The sequence below is a fragment of the Rhipicephalus microplus genome, chromosome 4, assembly GCF_043290135.1.
Source record: "Rhipicephalus microplus isolate Deutch F79 chromosome 4, USDA_Rmic, whole genome shotgun sequence".
Lineage (NCBI taxonomy): Eukaryota > Metazoa > Arthropoda > Arachnida > Ixodida > Ixodidae > Rhipicephalus > Rhipicephalus microplus.
In genome coordinates this window covers 212,483,161-212,506,487 of record NC_134703.1, presented here as the reverse complement: position 1 = coordinate 212,506,487, position 23,327 = coordinate 212,483,161, and the positions used below count along the sequence as shown (strand labels likewise).

Here is a 23,327-nt window from a genome sequence, read left to right as displayed (position 1 = left end):
CCAGAAATACGAAGATTAGACAAATACGTGTACTATCAATCATTCCCATGCTCGCTTGAGCCCCTCGCATTGCAGCTCCCATAGACACTAGTGGCAGAGTTTCCTGTAGTGTACACATTTTAGGTAGCTCTATCCTACTTCGATGACCCTGAACGCGCTGTTTTCAAATAGGGGGACCCGCGGGCACTGAAGAATGAAATGATATGGGTGCTTCAAGCCTGTCCCTATAGAGAAAAATTGGCCCCCTATCTGCATATTTGACTGCAAATGTCGTCGAAAGATGATAGTCTGCCATGTGGAGGGAGTGAATCAAATATTTATTTGATCTGCACAGGAAAATCAGTGAACGGGGTTCTGGAGGATCTGCCCGAGACATGAGCGCCATCTGGCAGTAATGTTGGAAAAGGAAAAGATGACCTCCGATATGTGCCTTGTCAACGAAGGCTTCCTGGGCGCTGCCCTAAGCCTCTCTGGGCTGTTGTGAACATGGGTCACTCTCCTCCCACCCAAATGCAGGACCGAAGCTGTGACGTCAGCTTTTGTACTCGGGTGCAACAGCCCAGAAAGCTGGACATCCTCCTCTCCGTGAAAAATGCCTACAGCGAGCGTGCGGCGTGCACGCGCAGTACAGGAGGCCATCAATTGTAGAATGCAAGATAGGTGGCGGCACCATATCGTCGTAGCAAAGCGTAGGAAACAGCTGCCTTTTCGTGCTTAGCGTCGCATTGTCAGCACTGCAGCGTACTAGATGCTATGGTCCTCCGAATTACTTATGTATGCCTTTTAGAGTATAAAGAAACACACCAGAGAATATTGATATGCATTATGCTCAGATATGCATTATATTTGTTTTTTAATCGACAATCGCACAAGTATGAACGCAGAAACCAGATCAAGATTGGTGGGCATTGCGGATGTGGTTGGATTTTAGACGTTTCTGTTCACAGACAGAGGAGGAGAAGGAGGAATAAACTTTATTATAAAAAACCAGCAGGTTTAGTTGGCTGGGCCTAGGCCTCTCATGAGGGACGTCAAGGGCTTGCTTCGACGCCGCCTCACGGGCGTGCTGGATCGTCCAGGTTTGGACGTAAAGAGCGGGGCTTTGCAGAGCCTCATCCCAGCCAACCATGTAAATGTCCAGTAGACATAAAATAAATATCAACCATATGGTATTTCTATCTTCAATGGATGTCCACAAAAGCTAATTTATTATTTATACAATATCTAGAGGATGTCCATTTTGGATAGAGTGGACCTTCATATAATGTCCACATCAGTTCCACACACAATATAGATATAATATTTGTCAATAATAATATAATATTGCCACATTGAGTATGCAGCACGAAGAGAACAACAAAGAACACGCGCAGCGAGAGAAGAAGACGAAGTTCTCTTCCGATCAGTTTGAGAAGGAGAAGAAGTGGTGATCCTGAGGTTCGGTCTGTCCAAGATTTCATTCCGGTGCTTCCTGACTGCTTCAAGGGCACTGTCGTGCTTCCTCCTGTGGGGGAGCGGCCAGATCGGGCGGTGCTGTTAAGCCTATTAACCTGATGTCTCTTTCCTCTCCCGGCCAGGCATATTCTGCCTGGTCGGCGTCCCTTCCTAACAGTGATTTGCCAATCGATCTATTTTTGCGCAGTGGTCTGAAGAGCGTTCCTGTGGCCCTGGTTCCAACCAACGGCGAGTCTATTCGCATGAAAAACCCGAAACTAATTCAGGAAGAACTCAGGAAGATTTCCGATCATTACCAAATGATTACTGAGGTGCGTCAATTTGGGCGTGGAGGCATCCTGAGCTGCTCGCCGGACCAGGCCTGCCTCACAGATCTTCTAAAATGCACAACGTTTGCCTCAAATCCGGTGAGATGTTTCGTACCTGCCCATTCGGCCTGTGTGAAGGGACTAGTTCGAGGAGTGGACTTGAGCCTTACACCACCCGAAATACTTGAAATGTTTGCGGCCGCAGGAGCAGTCTCTGTATTTCGATGCTCGCGTAACGTTGAGAACAAAAAGGTCCCCACAGAATCAGTGATTGTGACTTTCGTCGGCACGGCTCGACGAACCGAAATTAAGGCATGGCCACTAATTTATCGTGTTGATGCACTATCCCCTCGTCCACTGCAGTGCAAAAAATGCTGGAGGTATGGGCATACCATCAAGGGATGTAGATCGGATGTGAGGTGTCGCACATGTTCCGACCAACATAAACCCGACGAATGTTCAACCCAAGAGGTGAGATGCTGTCTATGCAGAGGAAATCACGCGGCTGACGATGAAAGTTGCCCCGTGAGGACATGTGAGTTGCAACTTCTAGAGATCATCGAACAACAACGATGCTCCCGGCGTGAGGCCCGATCTATTCTTTCTGAGCACTCACCTGGCTATGCCTCCGTTGCGAACCGGGCAAATCAGATGCTTGAGTCATCGTTGCCTGATTTAATAACATCAACGGTAGAAAAGGCCATGACGAAACTTATGGAATCTCTATTCGTGAGCCTAACGGAGTCATTGGCACAAATAGTGAGCACTCAGTTGAATCAAATATTGCAGGGAGGTAACCAACCTACCGTGCCCCCTTCACCAGTTAAGGTTACTGATATTCCATCGGAACAAGGCCCTTTGAAGTCAAAGCCAGACACGCCGAACACTGGCCGTAGAATAATTAAGCCTCTTGTACAAGACCTAGATTGGAGCTCGGACTCCGATTCTCATGTCTCACAACCGGAACAAATGGACTCTAACTCAAGAAATGTGAAACGACGTGCTTCTCCTGAGGCACAACGGTCCTCAATTAGTCCTAAATCAAGAAATAAGAGATATCAGAAGGAAAACCTATCAAAAAAAGATTTTTTAAAGGATAGCATCTTAGAGAAAGCAGTGAGTGCTGCTGGTATCTCTTCAAAATAGGGAATTTAAAAGTACTACAGTGGAATTGCCACTCCATTTTTTCAGCAGCCACAGACTTACTTCAACTTTGCGATAATTACTCCCCTGATATTGTTGCTTTACAAGAAACTTGGCTTGCAGAAAATAAGTATTTTAGGATTAAAAATTACCGCACATTTCGTCTAGACCGCCCAACTCGGGGTGGAGGCTTGGCAATATTTATCTCATCTAAAATCGCCCATAGAGCTAAAATTATTTATCAGTCATTGGCTTCAGAAAGCGAGATTTTAGCAATAAACATTACTATTCCTGGGTCCCTCCCATTCTCATTTATTAATGCTTATTTTCCTGCGGGTGTTCTAAATTCTTCCGTCCTAGATACTGCAGTTCAATATTGCCAAAAAGATATTGTATTAGTAGGTGACTTCAATTCTCATCATATATCTTGGGGTTTTAAAACTGATCTGAATGGCAAATGTTTATGGGATTGGGTGAACAATAATAACTTTATATGCATAAACACAAAAACTCCTACTTTTATGTGTAATCAGTCCTCCTCGGTACTCGATCTAACTTTTTCTAACGCTAACCTCTCCATCTTATCATGGTCTGCGATTAACTCGGGAACAAGTAGTGACCATATGCCAATATTGTTTGAGGTGGTATGTCCAACAACCTCCAAGAATAGATCTGCCGTAACACATGTAAACTTAAATGCTTTCGAGAAATCCTTACGAGGCGCTTTACCTAATAAAACGAATGATGCAAAACTAGACGCCATCAGAATTAGCGACATTTGAAAAGAGTCGTTAAATAAATCAATATTCACCATCGAAAGCGCTAAACCGTCTACCAACCCTTGGTGGAATGCGGACTGTTCGCGGGCTTATAGACTAAGAAAGGCTGCATGGAAAAAAATAATCTTCAACCAGTGTCCCAGGAACTGGAGTGATTATAAGTATGCAGCCGCTATTTTTAAGAGAACCATCGCTAATGCGAAGGACAAATTTAACAACGACCGATGTGAGTTCCTGTCAAAGCCGGTCAATAGAAAAGCACTTTTTCGCTTTCTGAGAACTAAGAAAGTTCTTCCGGTACAAAGAAATATAGAATCTGTAGTATCGTCACCAGTTGAACTGAAGGCCCTTCTAGAAGATATAGCTCAGGGCCTAGAAAGTCGCTTTACGACACTTCTCTCATACCAAGTCCAGTCCCCCCAAAGGGCTGAGGATTTTGAAGAGGTTACGCCTGCAGAATTAGCAAACGTAGTCAGAACACTACCCCATTCGGCTCCTGGTCCTGATGGCATGACGACATCAGTGATAAAATCTGTGCATAAAATATTCCCACTTGGCCTACTCGAAATTATTAATCACTCACTTAGCTCTTGGATGCCACCTGATTGGAGAATGACAAAAGTGATTCCATTATTAAAAAAGCAAGGCGCTGGGTTTACCTTGGATAATATCAGGCCCATTTCACTTACATCGAACCTAGTAAAACTAGTTGAAAGAATTTTATATAGACGTATAGATCGATGGATGTCAGAAAAACTGACACTGAGCCCATGTCAGATTGGATTCAGGCGTGGTTGCTCCATTTGGTGTGCGCACGTGGATCTCGAAAGCAGAATTCAACTTGCTCGATATCAGAAACAATACTCCGCTTTGGTAACCTTAGATATCACAAAAGCCTATGATAGCGTGGAGCATGTTAAACTGCTAGATTCACTTCGGAATTTAGGACTGCCTCAATACTTTGTGGCCTGGATCCATGCTTTCTTAGGTGATAGAGAATTTTACTGCTCGCAATCTGGTGTCAACTCTTCAGTATACAGGCAAACGAGAGGTATACCGCAAGGGTCAGTACTATCGCCCTTATTATTTAATGCTCTACTATGTTCCATTCCCATACAGCAAGACGTACAGGTCTATGTGTATGCCGATGATATTGCATTTTTTTGCTGCGTCGGCGGATATGCACACACTGTACCTGATTCTGCAGACATACTTGAATAGTCTGGAAACGTGGCTGGAGGATATCAACCTATGCCTCAATACAAACAAAAGTACAATCATAGTTTTCGCACAAAATGCCCCAGTGCGAATTTCACTAACGTACCGGCAGGACACCATACCTCAGGTCGAGTCAGTTAGGTATTTGGGGGTAACCTACACCGAAACACTAAACTGGAGTCCCCACATAGAAAACATGGCCGCTAAAGGAGCAAGTGCCGTAGGGATGCTGCGCAGGCTCAGTAATTATCGTGCCGGTTTGCGTAGAGACGTGCTCATTATGATATATTGCCTGTACATTCGACCGATACTAGAATTCGGCTGTGTTTTGTTTTCTGGCGCTCCGGCCTACAGAGTTCGACCACTGATTCTGCTAGAACGCGAATCTTTACGCTTATGCCTAGGGCTACCCAAATATGTTGCCAACAATATCATATACGAAGAATCCCGCCTGCCTTCTCTTATCAAAAGATTTCATATTCTAACAGTACGTACATTCCTTAAAATCTATGCATCACCTCAGCGGAGGGCACAGTATGTGTTCATTAGCCAGCAGACCTCATTCTTCAAACAACAATGGCCTAAATTAAGGTGTCCTCAAGTAATATTTACTCAGAAACTTTTGGAGCCCTTAAGAGTTAACCTTTGGGAAACACTTGTGCTCAACACTGTAGATGCAATTAGGATAGAATTTGACGATATATATCCCAAGAATGCAAAAACTTTACCATATCAGTATATAAATGGCATTTTGGAAGATTATTTGGCCAATCTAGAAACATCCATTGTGATAGCGACTGACGCTTCGGTTTATGGGGAGAAGGCTGGTGTAGGAATCGTATCATCCTCTCTAGATTGGGCTTTTGCAATTCGATTACCCGACTTTACACCTATTTACCAAGCTGAACTACTGGCAATAGTCCTTGCATTGCGTAAAGTGCCGCAAGATCTATCAGCGGTGATTGTTATAACAGACTGTCTCTCGGTCTGTACTGCCTTAAGCTCACCAACTTTTTCGCGTACCTTAGAAACTTTCTACTCGCTCATTCCTACACATGTGCGACTCGTCCGACTAGTTTGGGTACCAGGCCATAGAGGTTTAGCTCTGAATGAGCATGCAGATGCACTAGCTGTATCTTCCCTTGATTGTCCTGTTTTACCTATTTTGCCTACTTCGGAATATATCACAGCAGCACGCTTTGAAAAACGCACAACGGCCAATAACTTTGAAAAATACCCTTTGTTTGTATCAGACTTCACACAGCTAAAGTTCCCTTGGAAGAACAAGTGGTGTTCATCAAGGAAGGAAGAAATAGTAATTACAAGGCTGCGTTGTCGAGTCCCCTCATTGAACTTTTACCTTCACAGGTCGGGTCTGGCACACTCGCCTCTGTGCCTTTATTGTAATAAGAGGGAATCTTTGGAGCACTTCTTTTTGTCATGCCGAAAATTGAAAACTCAAAGGGAAATTCTACTAGAAGAACCCCTACGAAAGTTGGGCTTAAACTTGACACTTCCGGTGATTCTTTCATTTAGAGCAGTCGCATTTGGATTCAGCCACAGGAGCGTTTTTACCGCTGTTACAAATTTCTTACGAGAATCTAAAAGAATGGAATTCTAAAAATAGGTAACTTCAGTTGATTTATGTATATTTTTTTTTCTCTTTTTTAGTATGTTTATATGTTTTCTTTTCAAGGTTCTTTTTTTTGAAATGTAACACCTTTTTATTATTACCTATATTACCTAATTAATCCAACCCTCTCTTTCATGAAGTGAATTAATTTAAAAAGCAAGGCACCATCCCATTCATGACCTATCCCCCTAGGTGGGTTGCGCCAAGGTGTTGAGGAACCAACCAACCAACCAACCAGTTTGCCAGTGTTCTGGTACAATTAAAGTGAGTTCCCTGGATTCGACTGCTGCTCTTTCTGCATTGTGACACTGGTGGAGATGCTGGGTATATGTTCGGGACGCCTGACAACAGCCCCGCATCTGGTCAAGAAAGACTTCCGCGCATCGACACCCCCGTTCACCGCAGCAGCCGTCGCCTGTTAGGCCTCAGCCCGGAGTTTGGTCCATTGCCGGAAAGCGTGACTGTGCCAGAAAGCATGACGGCGCCTGGAAGCACTGGCCACAACATGTCCAGCCCAAGCACGACACGGGTGACTGTTTTGAACCCTCGACTTCCGGTTGACTTCCACGGAAACGCATATGAGGATGCACATGACTGGCTCGAGGAATTCGAGCACACAGCGAATGTTAACGGTTGGAACACCACACAGAAATTGGGCTACGTTTATTTTCCGCTTCAAGACGGAGCCCGAACGTGGTTCACGAATCGCGTGTCGTCGTCTTGGGACGAGTTCCGGCAGAAGTTTCTCGAAACGTTCGCGAGCACTGAAAGACGAGAAATCGCACAGCGTCTCCTGGAGTCACGGATTCAGAAACCAAATGAATCCGTTACCATGTTTGTTGAGGACATGGCGCGGCTATTTCGTCGAGCAGATCCTAATATGCCCGAAGCCAAAAAGGTTAGCCACCTCATGCGGGGCGTTAAGGAGCAGCTGTTCGCTGGCCTCGTACGAAACCCGCCTACACGTGTGGATGAATTCTCCAAGGAGGCGACTTCTATCGAACGCGCTTTGCATCTACGTTATCGCCAGTATGACCGCCCAACCCACAGTGCACCGATCAGCGTGGCAGCCTCTACCACAGCAACAACACCCGACGAAGGTTCTTTGCGCCAACTAATACGAGAAATCGTACAAGAAGAGGTCAAGAAACTCGTCGCCAAACCGAATGACTGCGCGATCGCCTCAGTAACGGAAGTTGTACTCCAGGAGATCAGGCAAGCGCTCTCGCTTCCTGAGCCGAACACGAGCACTCCCAAAACAAGCTATGCAGACGTAGTCCACTGACAGCCAGCGAACGTGCCGACACCACATCAGTACCACCAGCAACATCCGCCGACAGCGCCTTGGTACTACAGAGAAACTTCGATGCCGAGGCGGCCACCACTTCGCAAAACTGACATCTGGCGTACCCCTGATCATAGGCCCCTGTGCTATCACTGTGGGCAAGCAGGCCACATCGTTCGGTATTGCCCTTATCGCGCCGCAGGGTACCAAGGGTTTCCTTCTACGCTTCCTCGGCGCCATTTCAACGGAACACCTGACGTCAACACGAGTGTCATGACCCCGCGGGATGTTACTCCTGGGTTTCGGTCACGCTCACCCTCTCCTGGGCGTTATTCTCCATCCTCTAGACGGAGCACCACTGACATGCCAAGAGGGAGATCTCCTAGACCACGCCGGGGAAACTAAAAGCAGCGACCTCACGGGGAAGGTTGCGAATCGTCGAAGTGCTGAAAATCCCCCATTACTGACGAGCGAAGAGAGACACATTTTCAATGAATCGACGAAAGATGGGGTTGTCACTGCCGAAGTTGCAATTACGATTGACGGACATGACGTCATGGCATTGGTCGACACTGGCGCGGACTTCTCGATAATGAGGGAGAGTCTGGCAGACACGCTCAAGAAGGTTAGAATGGAATGGACAGGACCGCAGATTAGAGGAGCTGGAGGGCAACTACTCACACCTACCGGAAAGTGCACCGCAAGAATGAAGATAGGGGATGCATCCTTCGTCGCAACTTTTGTTATCCTTTCTGAGTGTTGCAAACAGGCAATCTTGGGGATGGATTTGTTGCGTGAATATGGTGCCATCATCAATATTCCGGACGGTGTACTGACCTTTTCAGCGGATCAAAGCGCAGCGCTACACCGAAAATCCCTACGAGTCATTGACGATGTGACCGTACCTCCGTTATCGTGCCGCCTTGTTTCAGTCACGTGCAGCGAGCCGAATACTGGAGAAGGAATCGCTGAACAAGTATTGACGCTCCTACTATCTCGCGGTTTTGCAATTGCCAGAAGTATCGTCAACGTTGTGTGCGGTGAAGCAGAGGTTCTGTTGACGAATTTTACCAACGAGCGACGACACATTACACAAGGCACTACAGTTGCCTACTTTGACGAGATCACCGAAATCCGCGAGTGCTGTGTAGTACAACAGGACGAGCCGCAAGCCACGTCAGACCCACCACTTATTGACGTAAGCTCGGATTTGTCACCAGCGCAGAGACAGCGTCTAGTAGATCTTCTTCACCAGTTCAAAGACTGTTTTTCATCGACCTCGAGGGTCAGTCAAACGCCACTGACGAAGCATCGGATAATAACGGAGTAGACTGCAAGGCCAATACGACAGAACCCATACCGCGTAGCACCGAAAGAGCGTGAAGCAATCCAGGAACAAGTGAAGAAAATGCTCGATGATGACGTCATTCAGCCGTCAAGAAGTCCTTGGGCATCGCCGGTAGTGCTGGTTAAAAAGAAAGACGGAAGCTTGCGATTTTGTGTCGACTACCGCAAGCTGAACCGTGTGACAAAGAAACACGTATACCCATTACCGCGCATCGATGATTCACTCGACTGGCTGAGGTATGCACGCTACTTTTCGTCAATGGACCTCAAAAGTGGGTATTGGCAAATCGAGGTCGACGAGCGAGATAGAGAAAAAACGGCTTTTGTAACGCCTGACGGGCTTTATGAATTTAAAGTCTTGCCATTCGGATTGTGCTCAGCCCCTGCAACATTTCAGAGACTGACGGATGCCATTCTGTCAGGCCTTAAGTGGCAGACATGTCTGGTCTATCTGGACGACGTCATTGTTTTTTCAAAAACATTTGAGGAACACCTGAGCAGGCTGCTATCGGTATTCAGGGCAATAAGGTCTGCCGGCCTGACACTGAAACCCGAGAAGTGTCATTTCGGTTTCAAGGAGCTTCAATTTTTAGGCCATGTGGTGAGCCATGAAGGTGTTCGACCTGATCCCGATAAGATTGCGGCCGTCAGAAAATTTCCGGTACCAAAAGACAAGAAAGCAGTCAGGCGTTTCCTTGGCCTATGGGCATACTACCGAAGGTTTATTGCCAATTTCTCCCACATAGCCTCGCCGTTAACACGACTCACAAGAGAGGAGGTTTTGTTCACATGGGGTGACGATCAACAGGTGGCATTTGACGATCTCCGACAACGCCTGCAGACTCCGCCTGTGCTTGCTCACTTTGATGAGGATGCTCCTACCATGGTCCATACAGATGCCAGCAACGTGGGTTTAGGTGCTGTACTCGTCCAGTGGCAAGACTCAGCCGAGCGTGTGATCGCATATGCTAGTAGGACGCTTTCCCGCGCTGAGTCCAACTACTCCGCAACGGAAAAAGAGTATCTTGTTGTCGTATGGGCGGTTATGAAGTTTCGTCCGTACCTCTATGGTCGTTCCTTCCACGTAGTCAGCGACCATCATTCCCTCTGCTGGCTGACCAACTTGAAAGACCCGTCGGGTCGGCTCGCTCAGTGGAGCTTACGCCTCCAAGAGTGATATGACGGTCGTGTATAAGTCTGGACGGCAGCACGCCGACGCGATTGCTTATCAAGGTCACCGATAAAGCGCGACGATGACACAGATGACAGCATGGCGTTTGTAGGAGTCGTTGACACCGGTACGATTTCGTGCAAGCAGAAAGAAGACAGTGAGTTTCTTCCTCCTGTTGAATTTTTGAATGGCCGGACAACAACCGTCCCTAGAAGATTTGCAAGGAGCCTGCCGTCATTCTGCTTACGTATAGTGGTGTTCTCTATAAGAACTTTTCTCCCAGAGGAAGCACCCACCTACTTCTCGTTCCGACGTCACTTCGTGAGGAGATACTTTGTGCTTGCCACGATGAGCCAACGTCTGGTCATCTCGGATACACACGCACATTGGCCAGAAGCCAACAGAATTACTACTGGCCAAGACTTACAGCTATTGTGAAGCTTTACGTGCGCACGTGCCTCGATTGCCAACGACGAAAATCGCCACCGTTAAAACCAGCTGGGCTATTACAACCAATTCAAGTGCCTACGGTACCTTTTGCCCAAATTGGAATGGATCTCCTTGGACCATATCCGACTTCCCATGCTGGACAAGTGGGTAATAGTCGCCACTGATTATATAACGTTGGGCGTCGTAATCTGCGACACCAACATGTCGTCTATCGGGCCGGCGAAAAAGTCAGGGTATGGAGTCCTATCCGCCGCCGGGGACTGTCTGAAAAATTGCTGAAGAAGTATTTTGGCCCCTACACAGTTTTACGCCTGAGCGACGTTAATTACGTGGTCGTTCCTGACAGCTCCTCGACAACTCGCCAGCGAAAACCAGAAATCGTGCACGTTGTGCGAATGAAGCCCTACTTTTCAGACTGATTTACACCATACATCTACTACACCGTCTTTTGTAGAAGAGCATCAGGACGCTGCTCTCTGGAGGGGGGGGGGGGGGGGCAAATGCCACATTGAATATGCAGCACGAAGAGAACAACGAAGAACACGCGCAGCGAGAGAAGAAGACGAGGTTCTCTTCCGATCAGTTTGCCAGTGTTCTGGTCAATTAAAGTGAGTTCCCTGGATTCGACTGCTGCTGTTTCTGCATTGTGACAATATTTAGAGGATGTCTATTTTGACGAGAGTCAACATCCATAGATTGTCCACAGCAGTTCTACAATAACATTAAAAATATGTCAAATAACACATTTTTAGGTGCAGCGACGCATATATGCATACTATCTGGGGTTTTACATGCCACAACTACAATCGTATAATTCGTATGAGAAACAATGTAGTGGAGGGCTCTGGAAATTTTAACCATGTGGTATTCTTTAACGTGCACTGACACTGCACAGTACAGGTACCTCTACAATTAAGCCTCCATCAAAATGTGACCGCCGCAGCCGGCATCAAACTCGTGACCTTTGGGTTTGGAGTTGAGCACATTAGCTACTGTTCCACTGAGGCGGCCAGACGCACAAGCAATTGCACCATATGCTACAAAATAATGAGACTGTTAACTCGATGTGGTTGCCTTTAGTCAAATTTATTGCGTCAAATTCAGCAAAGGTCTTGGGGGATCTGTCATAGTGATGGCAGTGATCAGTCAGTCAGGGCACTGGTAGCCTGTAAATATATGCATGTGTATAAACACCACTGTTGACACAGCTAACGTAAACTTGATCCTCAACGAGCAGTGTATGAAGCATGTTTCAGAGTGTAATCTGGACTTAGAAAAATTACCTCAACAGCATTACAAATGCAATGACAACAATTCCAATAATGAGTGTCACCACATATGAGGTATTTAGTCTAAACATTCTAAGCATGCTGTTTAGATACCAATGAATTGCACCAGCAGAACATAATGATGAAGAAATTAGGTTCTATGGTTGTAATAGTTACCAGACATATCTATAAATGCATATTCTAAAGGGTGAAAAGCACGCATATTGTTTGATGTGTACACATTTATGTGTGCATGAATATAGGCCTGTTTGATTACATTATACGTTCCCAATGCAAGATTATGCACGAATTACTAGTCTCTTTTTCCATAGTTTTTATTATTACAGGGTAGCCAGCCTGTCTGAGAAGTGGCTAACTTCCCTGTCCTTTTCTTCCTATTAATGTGCAATTTGAACATCAAGACCACTACAGTGCTTGACAATAAGTGATAGAGTGAAGTGGCTAACTTCCCTGTCCTTCTTTTCTTCCTATTAATGTGCAATTTGAACATCAAGGCCACTTCAGTGCTTAACAATAAGTTATAGAGTAAACTTTCGTAATTAATCCAGACACTGCACGCAGGACAGAGACAAGAGAGTCTACAAACACAGTGATGTGCCTCTCTTGTCCGTGTCCTTCATGCTGTTTGAGGATTAATTAGAAATAACCAAGCCCAAGCTACCCTTGTACAATTTCAGTGGCTGAAACTGCTGGCCTTTCTATATGCAAGAGCAGTGCACAACTGGCCGAGAGTAACAGCAGCTTAAATTGCACTTCAGCTTTCAGCCACATCTGCAGCACCGCCTGCAGCTCGTACAGAGGGCAACATGTTGGTCTAGAACGCCAGAGTGTCCGGCTCTGCACTGCCTGGTTCACATATACAGACAACACGAAAATTGATATAGACCACATGCAAGCTTGGGCAACCCCCAATGAAGAGCCTTTTATGGGATGCGGATGCAACTCTTTTGCCTGTGAGAAACGCTGTCTGAAGTAGCACAGAAAATCAAACAGCAGCGAATCGGCCGGGTTAGTTTCCGAATCGTTTGAGCTATGTGGAGAAACTTTTCTGTTAGCAGTGTTATCATTCCCACAGCCTGTCGCAGACATATCTTGCACAATATTTTTTTTTTTTGTTCTACGTACTACCAAGAGCGCTTCTGACCGCTTTTGACGTCCAAAACACTTGATGCAGCTCCAGTGACAAACAAAGAAAATGCAAGGAATGCGCGTCATTGGGACTACGGGCATTGTTAGATGTGGCCTATATGCTCAGCTGCAGCCCTGAGCGCGACGCTCTGCCGTTTCGACATGTGTACTACAAACAGTGTATGCGAGTAAACATAATATAGGAGAGATTAAGGTGAAAAAAAAAATGACACATCACTGCTCAAAAGTGGTCACAAACACACGTGTGTGACAAACACACATAGGTTTATGCACCGTCAATATAGACAAAATTTAACTTACAGAAAAGGCCTCTCACTTTCATGCCTTAAAGACCTGAAGTGCTAAAAGGTAACAATGGTTTAAGGAAACAATGAGGAGAAGCGTTAACTTCCAACAAAAATTTTATTGCAAAGCAGTAAGAATATATACCTGACACACACATCACAATCAAATCAATCAATGCACAAAGATAAAATTGATCAATACATAGATAAAGAACAGCAGTGAATTTACAAAAAAAGTCATGTATCGGTGAGTTCAAGTGATCTAGTTTTTTTCTTGACATTTTTGCACACGCACGTAGGGACACAGAAAGTACAACAAATGGGCTTAATCTAACAACTGGTTTATTTTCCGAAGAACATTTACTTTATACCCCTCAGATCTGCCCTCTCCAGTCACAAAAAAAAATACAACAAACGCACTGCGCACGTATCACAAATAACGATAACAAGTTCTTTGATTAAGAGACATGAACAAGTTTATTTCTCTAGTAAGGCTACCGAAGGGTGGCTAACACACTTTCGCATAGCATAAAAAATGTGGCCAGAAAGTATGATGTAGAAGGTGGTGTTTTCGGCCAAAAACAAAATAGGAGGAGTGTGCGCGTTGTTCACCCAGAAATGTAACAGAGTGACCAGCGTACATAAGGAATGCAGCATACAACATAAACTCATGTTTGTTGAATGTGCACACAATGTGGTGTATTGCATACCTTCGTCGTGTGCTTGTGTATATATAGGGCAGACTGGCAGGTGCAACATGAAGCTAAGGGAGCATATGTCAAATCTAAAAGGTCGCCCAAACACCCATTTGGCAATGGATTGCAATAACTTAGCATGCTCTCCTTGTTTTCACGACTCTACGTTGGTATATAGGAATCGAAACAAGACGACAAGAGGGATAATGGAGGCTTATTTTAAATAGACAAGCTGAAAGACAAGTGTGTTAGCCACCCTTCAGTAGCCTTACTAGAGAAAAATATTTCGCTCATGTCTGTTAATCATTGAAGTTGTTATCGTTATTTCCAATATGTGTGCAGCGCATTTATTGATTTTTTTTGTGACCAGAGAGCGCAGATCCGAGGAATATAAAGGGAATGTTTTTCAAAAAATAAACCAGTTGTTAGATTGTGCCCATTTGTCTTTCTGTTTTCCTGTGTGCTTGCAAAAAAATTTCAAGATGGATGTATTCCAACTAGGCCGAATTGCGGTTTTGCTTCTTTTTTCTGTTGGTGGGACAAATGGCTTGCTGATGCAGCTTCGATTTGCTAACGCAGCCACTTCAACGATGAGCCCTAATTACACTATCGTTAGAGTGATTAGCCAGCACAGTTGTTTTAGCAAACAACGGCTTGCCCTTGTATTCTGCGCAATGAGTTGCCAGGAAACCATCAGATCCCTTTTTTACTTGCTGGTTATGTTCAGGTAATCGCACATTGAGGCATCAGCCTGACTGTCCGATGCAACTGAGACCGCAGGTGCAGGGTACTTCATATACTGCCTTCTTCACACATTGAACAAACTTACTCTGGTGCTTAATTTTACACTCGTTAGAAGTACTTCTTACAGCATTGCTCCTTGCACATAACTGCAACAACTTATTCTGCACAGAAAATACCACCGAGACCCCCGCCCTCTGACCAATTTTGTTTAAGTCGTGTGAAATTCCATGCATGTATGGGATCACAGCGACCTTCTTACTCAAGGCTGCCTGAAAAACAGTCCCTTCAAGAGGCATTTATTGCTGTTCAAAGATTGCCCAATGCCATCCACTCTGATGCATGAGATACCTGAAAATGGATCCCTGAGGTTCTTGGACCTGAGGCTCCCGTTTTCATGATGATGTTTTGTGGCGCAAGGGCCATTTCACGGCCAAAGAGCACCAGTTCATTTTATTGAGATATGGACAATGATTGTGATAAGCGGTTGTATAAGGGCCATAAATTTCTTCGCGGTAAGGCGGGTAAAAACATACAAGCAATAAAGTCATGACCATGCCGTGAAAGGTGTGTGTGGTGTGAATAGATGACAAAAGTTGGTGATAATAAAGAACGATGGTGAACATGTATGGCATTAGCACAAGTGCTTCACTCGTTCATACCCTTGCGTCCAAGGGCCATGAGGCAAGTGCTTTGTTGTGTGGCCATCGCAGCGAAAACCTGTCTGGAGAGGTCGTGCTACGGAATGCCCGGGTATATGATATGAAAACTACGAATTTCTTTTGAAAACGCTAACAATGATTCATGACTAAAAGTGGTTCTCTACCAACGAACATTCCAGGGTGTAAAGGTATATGTTGTCGGTAAGGTAATGGAAAGTGTTGTTTTCTTTCTAACTGTTTCTAACTTTTCTAGTTTCTAACTAGTTTCTAACTGTTTGCACTGGAGTAAAATGTGAAGAACTGTTAGTGCTTCACCACATCTGTCACACAATGATGGATCGCCACCGGACAAAAGATATGTGTGTGTCGTGTATGTGTGTCCTATACTGAGCCTCGTTAGTATTACCTCTGTATGACGTGATTTCGATACTGGAGGCCAATGGCTAAGGTATGGCTTAATAATGTGTAGTTTGTTTTGTGTTTGTCTATCCCACATGCTCTGCCAGTAGTCCCTGAGATTTCGTTTGAGAGACGGCTTAAGATCAGGGGCCCGGATTGATATGGATGTAGTGGCAGTGCTTTCGTGGACAGATGCAGCAAGCTGATCCGACATCACGTTGCCCTGGAACTCACGGTGCCCTGGCACCCAGCACACCACAACATGTTGTTTGAGTGTGTAGAGTGTGCATAAAATGGAGTAAAGAGAGACGAGAGGACAGGTTTTTTTTTCATTTTTAAGAGTTTGCAAAGCCGTTACCACGCTGAAGGAGTCCGTATAAATTACTGCTTTTTGTATTAGTAATTGTTTGATGTGTTTAGCCGCCACAATCATCGCGTAAGCTTCTGCTGTGAAGATACTTGTGCCTGGATGTAGAGGGCCAGCATCCGAAAAGGATGGGCCGACAGCAGCGAAGGACACAGAGGAGTTGGACTTGGAGGCATCTGTAAAGAACTCAGGACGTGTGTATTTGTGTTGAAGTTCCAGGAAGTAGTTTCGGATATGGGCAATAGGCGCATGTTTTGGAACTTGTAGGAAAGACACATCGCAGTTTATAATCTGCGACGGTGGCGAGTATACTATAGGAGCCATTAAACTGTGTTCAAGTGACACTCCAGTTTTCTCAGCTAGACCCTTCAGGCGAACTGAGAAGGGCTGCCTCATCGAAGGCCTGTTTTGAAACAGAATGGAGCTCGACAAATCATTATAGTGTATGAGGGGTGCTTCTTGTCTGCTTTCACCTTAAGAAAATACACAAAGGACATGTAAGTTCTTTTTAGATGAAACGACCATTCATTTGACTCAACATAAAGGCTTTCTACAGGGCTGGTGCGAAAAGCACCCGTAGAAAGGCGAATGCCCAAATGGTGCACGGTATCCAGCATCTTCAAAGCACTTTGAGTCGCAGACTGATAAACAACGGCCCCATAATCTAAGCGGGTGCGAATGAGGCTTCTATACAGGTTCATGAGACATTCCCTGTCACTACCCCAAGTAGTACATGACAACACTTTTATAACATTCATGGCTTTTAAACATTTCGTTTTTAAATACTTGATGTGTGGTACGAAGGTAAACTTGTTGTCCAAGATTAAGCCTAAGAATTTATGCTCCGCATTGACAGACAGACGTTGACCGTTCAGTTTAATGTCAGGTTCTGAGTGCATGCCTCTCTTTCGAGAGAACAAGACACAAATGCTTTTTTCTGGGTTCAGCCGGATTTCGTTTTCCTCTGCCCATTTAGAAACTTTGTTCAAACCTAACTGAACCTGCCACTCACACATTGCTAGGTAGCATGACTTAAAGCCAAGCTGGACGTCATGGACATATGTGGAATAGAACATGTTGGGGGGGATGGACAGGTGCAAGGAATTCATTTTGATAATAAAAAGCGTACAACTAAGTACACGACCTTGCGGTACTCTTGTTTCTTGCACAAATGTTTGGGAGAGAATACTGCCCACACGGACACGAAATTTCCGATTGTACAAGTAACTCTCGATTATGGAAAGCATTCTACCGCGCACACCAAGGTGAGACAAGTCTCTTAATATGCCACAATGCCATGTTGTGTCGTAAGCCTTCTCGATATCGAGAAACACTGAGAGGAAATATTGTTTGTGGACGAAAGCGTCTCGGATTTGTGCCTCGATACGCACCAGATGGTCGGTGGTAAATCTACCCTCTCGAAACCTACACTGGAATTGGTCGAGCAGATTGTGTGTTTCAAGGAAATGTAAAAGTTGGCGGTTTATAATTTTTTCAAAAAGTTTACAAAGGCAGCTGGTTAGTGCGATGGGCCTATAACTTGAAACTGAGGAAGGGTCCTTGCCCTGTTTCAATATAGGGATAACAATAGCCTCTTTCCAGGAAGCAGGGACGGTGCCAGAAAGCCAGATAGCATTGTATAGGGAGGCTCTCGTTTTCAAGAAGCCATATATGTTGGAGGTACGAGCCTCGTTCTAAAAAACCTTTGTTGCCTTTCGCCTCGGCATATAGCAAGCTGGTCAAGCACAGCGTTGTCCGTGCTTGTTTGCACAATGCACTCACGATGTCATGCATCATTCAATTAAGGAAAGTTTCAGAGGGCAGATAGCCCATATGAGGGCCGCTGGGTATCCTAGCCACTTGCTGGTATTCGTATCAGAAAAACTGCGAAAAGACTCGAAAGTCAGTGCCAGGTGCACTGTTTCTCAGGCAGCCGTGAGTAAGAAGGTGGCTGTGATCTCATACTTGCATGAAATATCACACAATTTAAAGAATATTGGTCAGAGGGCGGGGATCTCGGTGGTATTTTCTGTGCCAAATAAGTTGTCGCAGTTATGTGCAAGAACTAATCCTGTAAGAAGACCCTTTTAAAGAGAGTAAAATTAAGCACCCGAATAAGTTTGTTCAATGTGTGAAGAAGGCGGCAGTATATGAAGTACCCTGCACCTGCAGTCTTAAGCTACGCCGGACAGTCAGGCAGATACCTCAATGTGCAATTACCTGAACATAACCAGCAAGTAAAAAAGGAATCTGATGGTTTCCTGGCGACTCATTGCACAGAATGCAAGTGCAAGCCTGTGTTTCATAAAACAACTGTGCTGGCTAATTACTCTAACGATAGTGTAATTAGGACTCATCATTGAGGCGGCGGCGATAGCAAGTCGAAGCTGCATTAGCAAGCCATTTGTCCTACGAACAAAAAAAGAACTATGTTACTTGAACTCAACGGCACAAGATTTTTCTTTGTAAATTCACTGCTGCTTAGTTTTTTTCTACATCTTTGTGCATTGATTGATTTCATTATGCTGTAATGCGACAGGCATATATTCTTGCTGCTTTGTAATCAAATTTTAGTTGGAAGTTAGCGCTTGTCCTAGTTGTTTCCTTAGACCATTGTTACTCTTTTGGGCTTCAGCTGTTTTAGACAAGAATACCAACAAGCCCGCTCCCGCCTCTTGCTTTCACTTTGGCCGGATATATATCTGCCAAAGGCTTGGTCAAAGCTTTCGCCAGCTGGACATTTCTATTAGGTTTGGCGCAAGGCCAGCAGCCTGTACTGTTGTTAAACCACGACGCCTGTACAACTTCAGCTTTCATCGCGTCAAAGAAGTCGACGACCGCAAATGACGTCTACGAATAAACATAGTGGTCAAACAATTTTACGAGTCACTGATACAATGCTTTACTGATTAGTCTATATTTGCGCATAGTAATTATTCTCTGATTAAAACCACATTCTTGTATACTTTCATGGAAGACGTCACGCCTAACCCTCGCAAGTGGAAAGTGCGCAGGGAAAACCGGCCTGCGATACAACCAAATTGTTTGTTTGATTAGTTGACACAAGCGTGCTTTTTTCACCCATAATCACCTAGATCAAAGGGCGAGACCATAAGGTTATTATGATCAAATAAAGGAACGATAAAAGCAGGAGGGCCCTTTGTAGACATGCGCTGGGATGAATCACGAACACATTACAGTGACAACCCGAGACTGCGTGCCCTATGGTGGATTCGTTTTTCCGGGTGAAAATCTCGAAGTTGAAAAGGGAAGAGTACCAACCTTTTACAGCATCAGCAGCAGGGTAAACCTAATGACGATATTTAAGCACGCCACGCACAATGTAGTACCTCACGTTGCGCAACCCACTAGCGGACAATGTTGACTGGAGCTTGTCTCGGCTGCGTTCAGCTTGCAACGAGCCAACGGCGAGTCGTTGTGGCAGCGCAAAAAAAAAAAAAAAAAAAGCTGTTTACACGTGGTTTACAAGAAAACCTTTACACTTTGAACAGTGCTTTCACAGCGTATTCCGTGTTGAAAAAACAGTTACGTTTTCGCAAGTTAGTTATTTTAAATTGAACTGTGTAGCAATTTGTATGATTTAGCCATCACCCAAAGAAGCGTATTAGGCGGATGTGGCTAGAGGCGGCTAGAAGCTTAGACGATGCAATTAACAATATGGATAATGTGCGGGTGGCACGGTCCGCGAGGCCATAGAGTTGTGAGTGCGATAATGTGAAGTAATCCTTCGTACTTATTTGAAAGAGGGCGTGGGATTTACTTTGGTATTAATCGAGCCCCGAACGAGCCATCACGTTCTGCGAGTGGCCCAAGCGAGTTCAGCTCAGTGCAGCAGAATTGTTTTTTCTGACTTTCTACTCGAGATATCAGCGACCTGGTGGAGGCTGCGTTTTACGAGTGACTTCCTACAACGATCAAGTTTTAAAGCATATTCTGGTTGTGGTGTAACACGTAAAAATTGTTGTTGAAATCAGTCTCTTTTTGAAATTGTTTTTAGGAATGCATACATACAATCACAATGTTCATTAAGCTGATAATCTGTAATTTGATTACACAACTTGCATGCAATCCTACAATGTTGCAGTAGCTGAAGTGTGGGTGAATACAAAAGCATGCATGCACATGCAAACTAGTCTGTGCAAAAATCAGGTTGTTTTCACAAAAATGTAACCACAGTCCCTTAATACCGTTCTGGTCACGAAACTTCTCCGTCACTCTATGGGAGAGCTTGATATGGTGCCAAGAGCGGCCGCTACGCGGCGCAAGCCGTCCAAGGGGGGCCATCGCCCTGCTGCGCCCGGCGTAACGCACTGGCCGCGGCGGCATCCCGAAGGCAGCATGTGTGGTGGCGGCTCGCGGTTTCTGCATCAGCGAAACGCGAACTTCATGTGCCAGTGCACCGTGCTCAAGGTGGACGGCATGAAAAGTCGAATGAACAATGCCTAAGACGTGCTGTGTGACGGGTTGCAGCTCCGGATACCGAAGCAACAAAGAAAAGGCGTCGCTCTTCTGTTTCCCAAGTAGCGCCGAACTGCGAGAGAAATGGAAGCGAGCTATACCGCGGTTGGAAGCTGGCGGTTTCAGCTTCGAAAGTACCTAGCAGCCGTCTTTGAAAATACCTAGCAGCCGTCTTCTTGCTCTCCTGAAGATTGAAGAACATGTAGAGACGTACACTGTGCAAAACATTGCATGCGGTGACGTGTACGCGAGGATTGTTGAGGGCATTTTGCTCGACAGCCGCACAGCGTCAGCAAGTGTAGGTTGTCTGTTGCACTTTTTAGGGACAGCAGCTGAAGTTGTACACTTTTTTTTTTGAGATGTAGATTACATTTTTTTCACTCGAGAAAAAAACAAACCCTCGCGGGCAACTGTGCGCAGTTCATGCCCTGCAAGTGGTGGGCGGAAGCCACAGTTTTAAGCATAATGGCTGTGTATGTGAGCACGCCTTCCCATTTGTATATAGTGTTGTATATCTTGTATACATTACACTGTAATATTTTCGTACTATTCATATTTTATGCATATAGTGTAAATAGTGTATATTCAAATACAGTTTATTTTAGGCAGTGAGCTAAGGCAGAGTGCAGCTGTTAATGAAACCAAATACACATTGTACAGTAGAGTCACAGATTGTGTAACATTGCTCAGAACAGCTGCAATAGTTTCTAGTGCTTTTCTTCTCCAAAGTGTTGTTCTCAGTGTATATTGTGTAAATAAATGTTTTCCAACTTTCTCCCCATTACATGCACCATATGTGAATCTCCCATTCATAAGTACACACCTGACTACTAGGCGGCATATCATTAGCACCAAATTTAAGATTTATTGCATGCCTTAAATCATACCCACCCTTCCCCCCTCCCACCCAAAAAATAAAAACAAATGTGTGATGAGGTACCTCGGTAGTGGCAGAGGCGGCCAAGCGGCTAGCACTGGCATCAAAAGGAACTTCCAGATTAGGCTGCTGTACTTCCGTTCCCGGAGAAATCATGGGTTGTCGGCTGGTAAATAATAATGCCCTAAACAGTAAAGACAAGGAAACGTCAAGCGGCGGGTGTCCCGTGTAAACTGCGTGGAAAGAAGTGATCGATCAAACATTGGGCACGTTTAGAGCTGTCGCGAGAGCCCTCGGCATCGAAAGTACCCGCGTCAAAAAAGCGATCGGCGCTCACAAACGTGTGTCCAAAACAACTGCGCATTTGGGTATAAACTCAATTGAAAGGTCTGGAATAAAACTTCTGGCTCAACCATTCAGTTCATTTGAATACTTGGGTAGTAGCGCGCGAGAGGCGAGCCGGATATGAACCAATGTGATTGCTCCTGTACTACCCAGTCGTGTTTCATTTCGTTCACCTTCCTCCCCCTATTAGCGGCCCTACCAGAATATAAAGCTCACCTACCGCATAAACATAATCGCCCTTTGGCCAGGCGCAAATACAAACATGTTGTCGAGCAGATCAAGCAGTAGCTGCTCGCATCAAGAGCATGGAGCATAAGCATCGTCTTTCAACACTTGCGAGCTATAGCTTGCAAGTACTGCTTCGAGGCGTCGTAAGTATGCATGTAATTGGGCTATGAGACAATTATTGACACAATGCGTTATCGCGCGGTGTGAGAACACTTTCAATGCGCTGCTGTTTATAAGGTGGGCCCGCACTTCCAAGTAAACTACGCGTGCGTTTCAAAGTAAACAGCTCTCATTCGTCGTCGACACTGGATCCCGTTTCAACTTATTTATCTGGTGGCATTGATGCGTTCAGAGACGTTTAAAAAAGGTAACAGGAAGAACAGCACGCACACAGTCGCGTGAAAACGTCGGCCGCAGTGCGCATACAAGCCCAGCAGTGGCGGCGGCTTGTGGCCCCCATACGACGGGTGGCGCCTCTAGCGACAGATTTTGTCCCTATATCAACCTTCGGGCGCAGTTTCGTGACCAGAAAAGCATTGAAGAACTCTGATGTAACCTATTTAAAAAAGCATCTGATTGCTCTATGTACATGAACAGAAAAAGCTACACATTACTGTTATCATTATAATAAAATATATCTGGCGTCTGGATGCTAATAATTGTTGAGGTTTAACGTCCCAAAACAATGCTGTAGTGAAGGGCTCCGGAAATTTTGAGCACCTGGGGTCTTTTAAAATGCATCTAAATTGAAGTCTACAAGCCTAATGCATTTCCGTCTCGATCAAAAATGCAGCCGCCGCGGCCGGGATTCGCTTCCGCGACCTTCGAGTTGAACTCGCTTAGGGATATATGTTAGTAAAACGATGTTCACGAATATTTTATTAATATCCACTTTTAATATTTAAAAAGAAGTGTCCACGCAATATACACTGAATATTCAAAAATAACATTGGATATTCAGACCATTTGTGGACATCCTCTATATATTGGTGGTTTCCTGGGATGGAGTTTTGACGAAGGGGT

The 23,327-nt window shown here is 45.1% G+C and overlaps 1 long non-coding RNA gene across 1 annotated transcript; it reads right to left on the bottom strand.

Moving 5' to 3' along the window:
- Positions 1-11,856: 11,856 nt before the first annotated feature.
- On the bottom strand, positions 11,857-20,846 carry LOC119172492 (uncharacterized). The gene is made up of 2 exons (XR_012895060.1): positions 19,658-20,846; positions 11,857-11,955 (listed from the first exon to the last, which is right to left on the bottom strand). It is a non-coding gene; the product is annotated as an uncharacterized LOC119172492 (long non-coding RNA).
- Between the last annotated feature and the right edge of the window lie 2,481 nt (positions 20,847-23,327).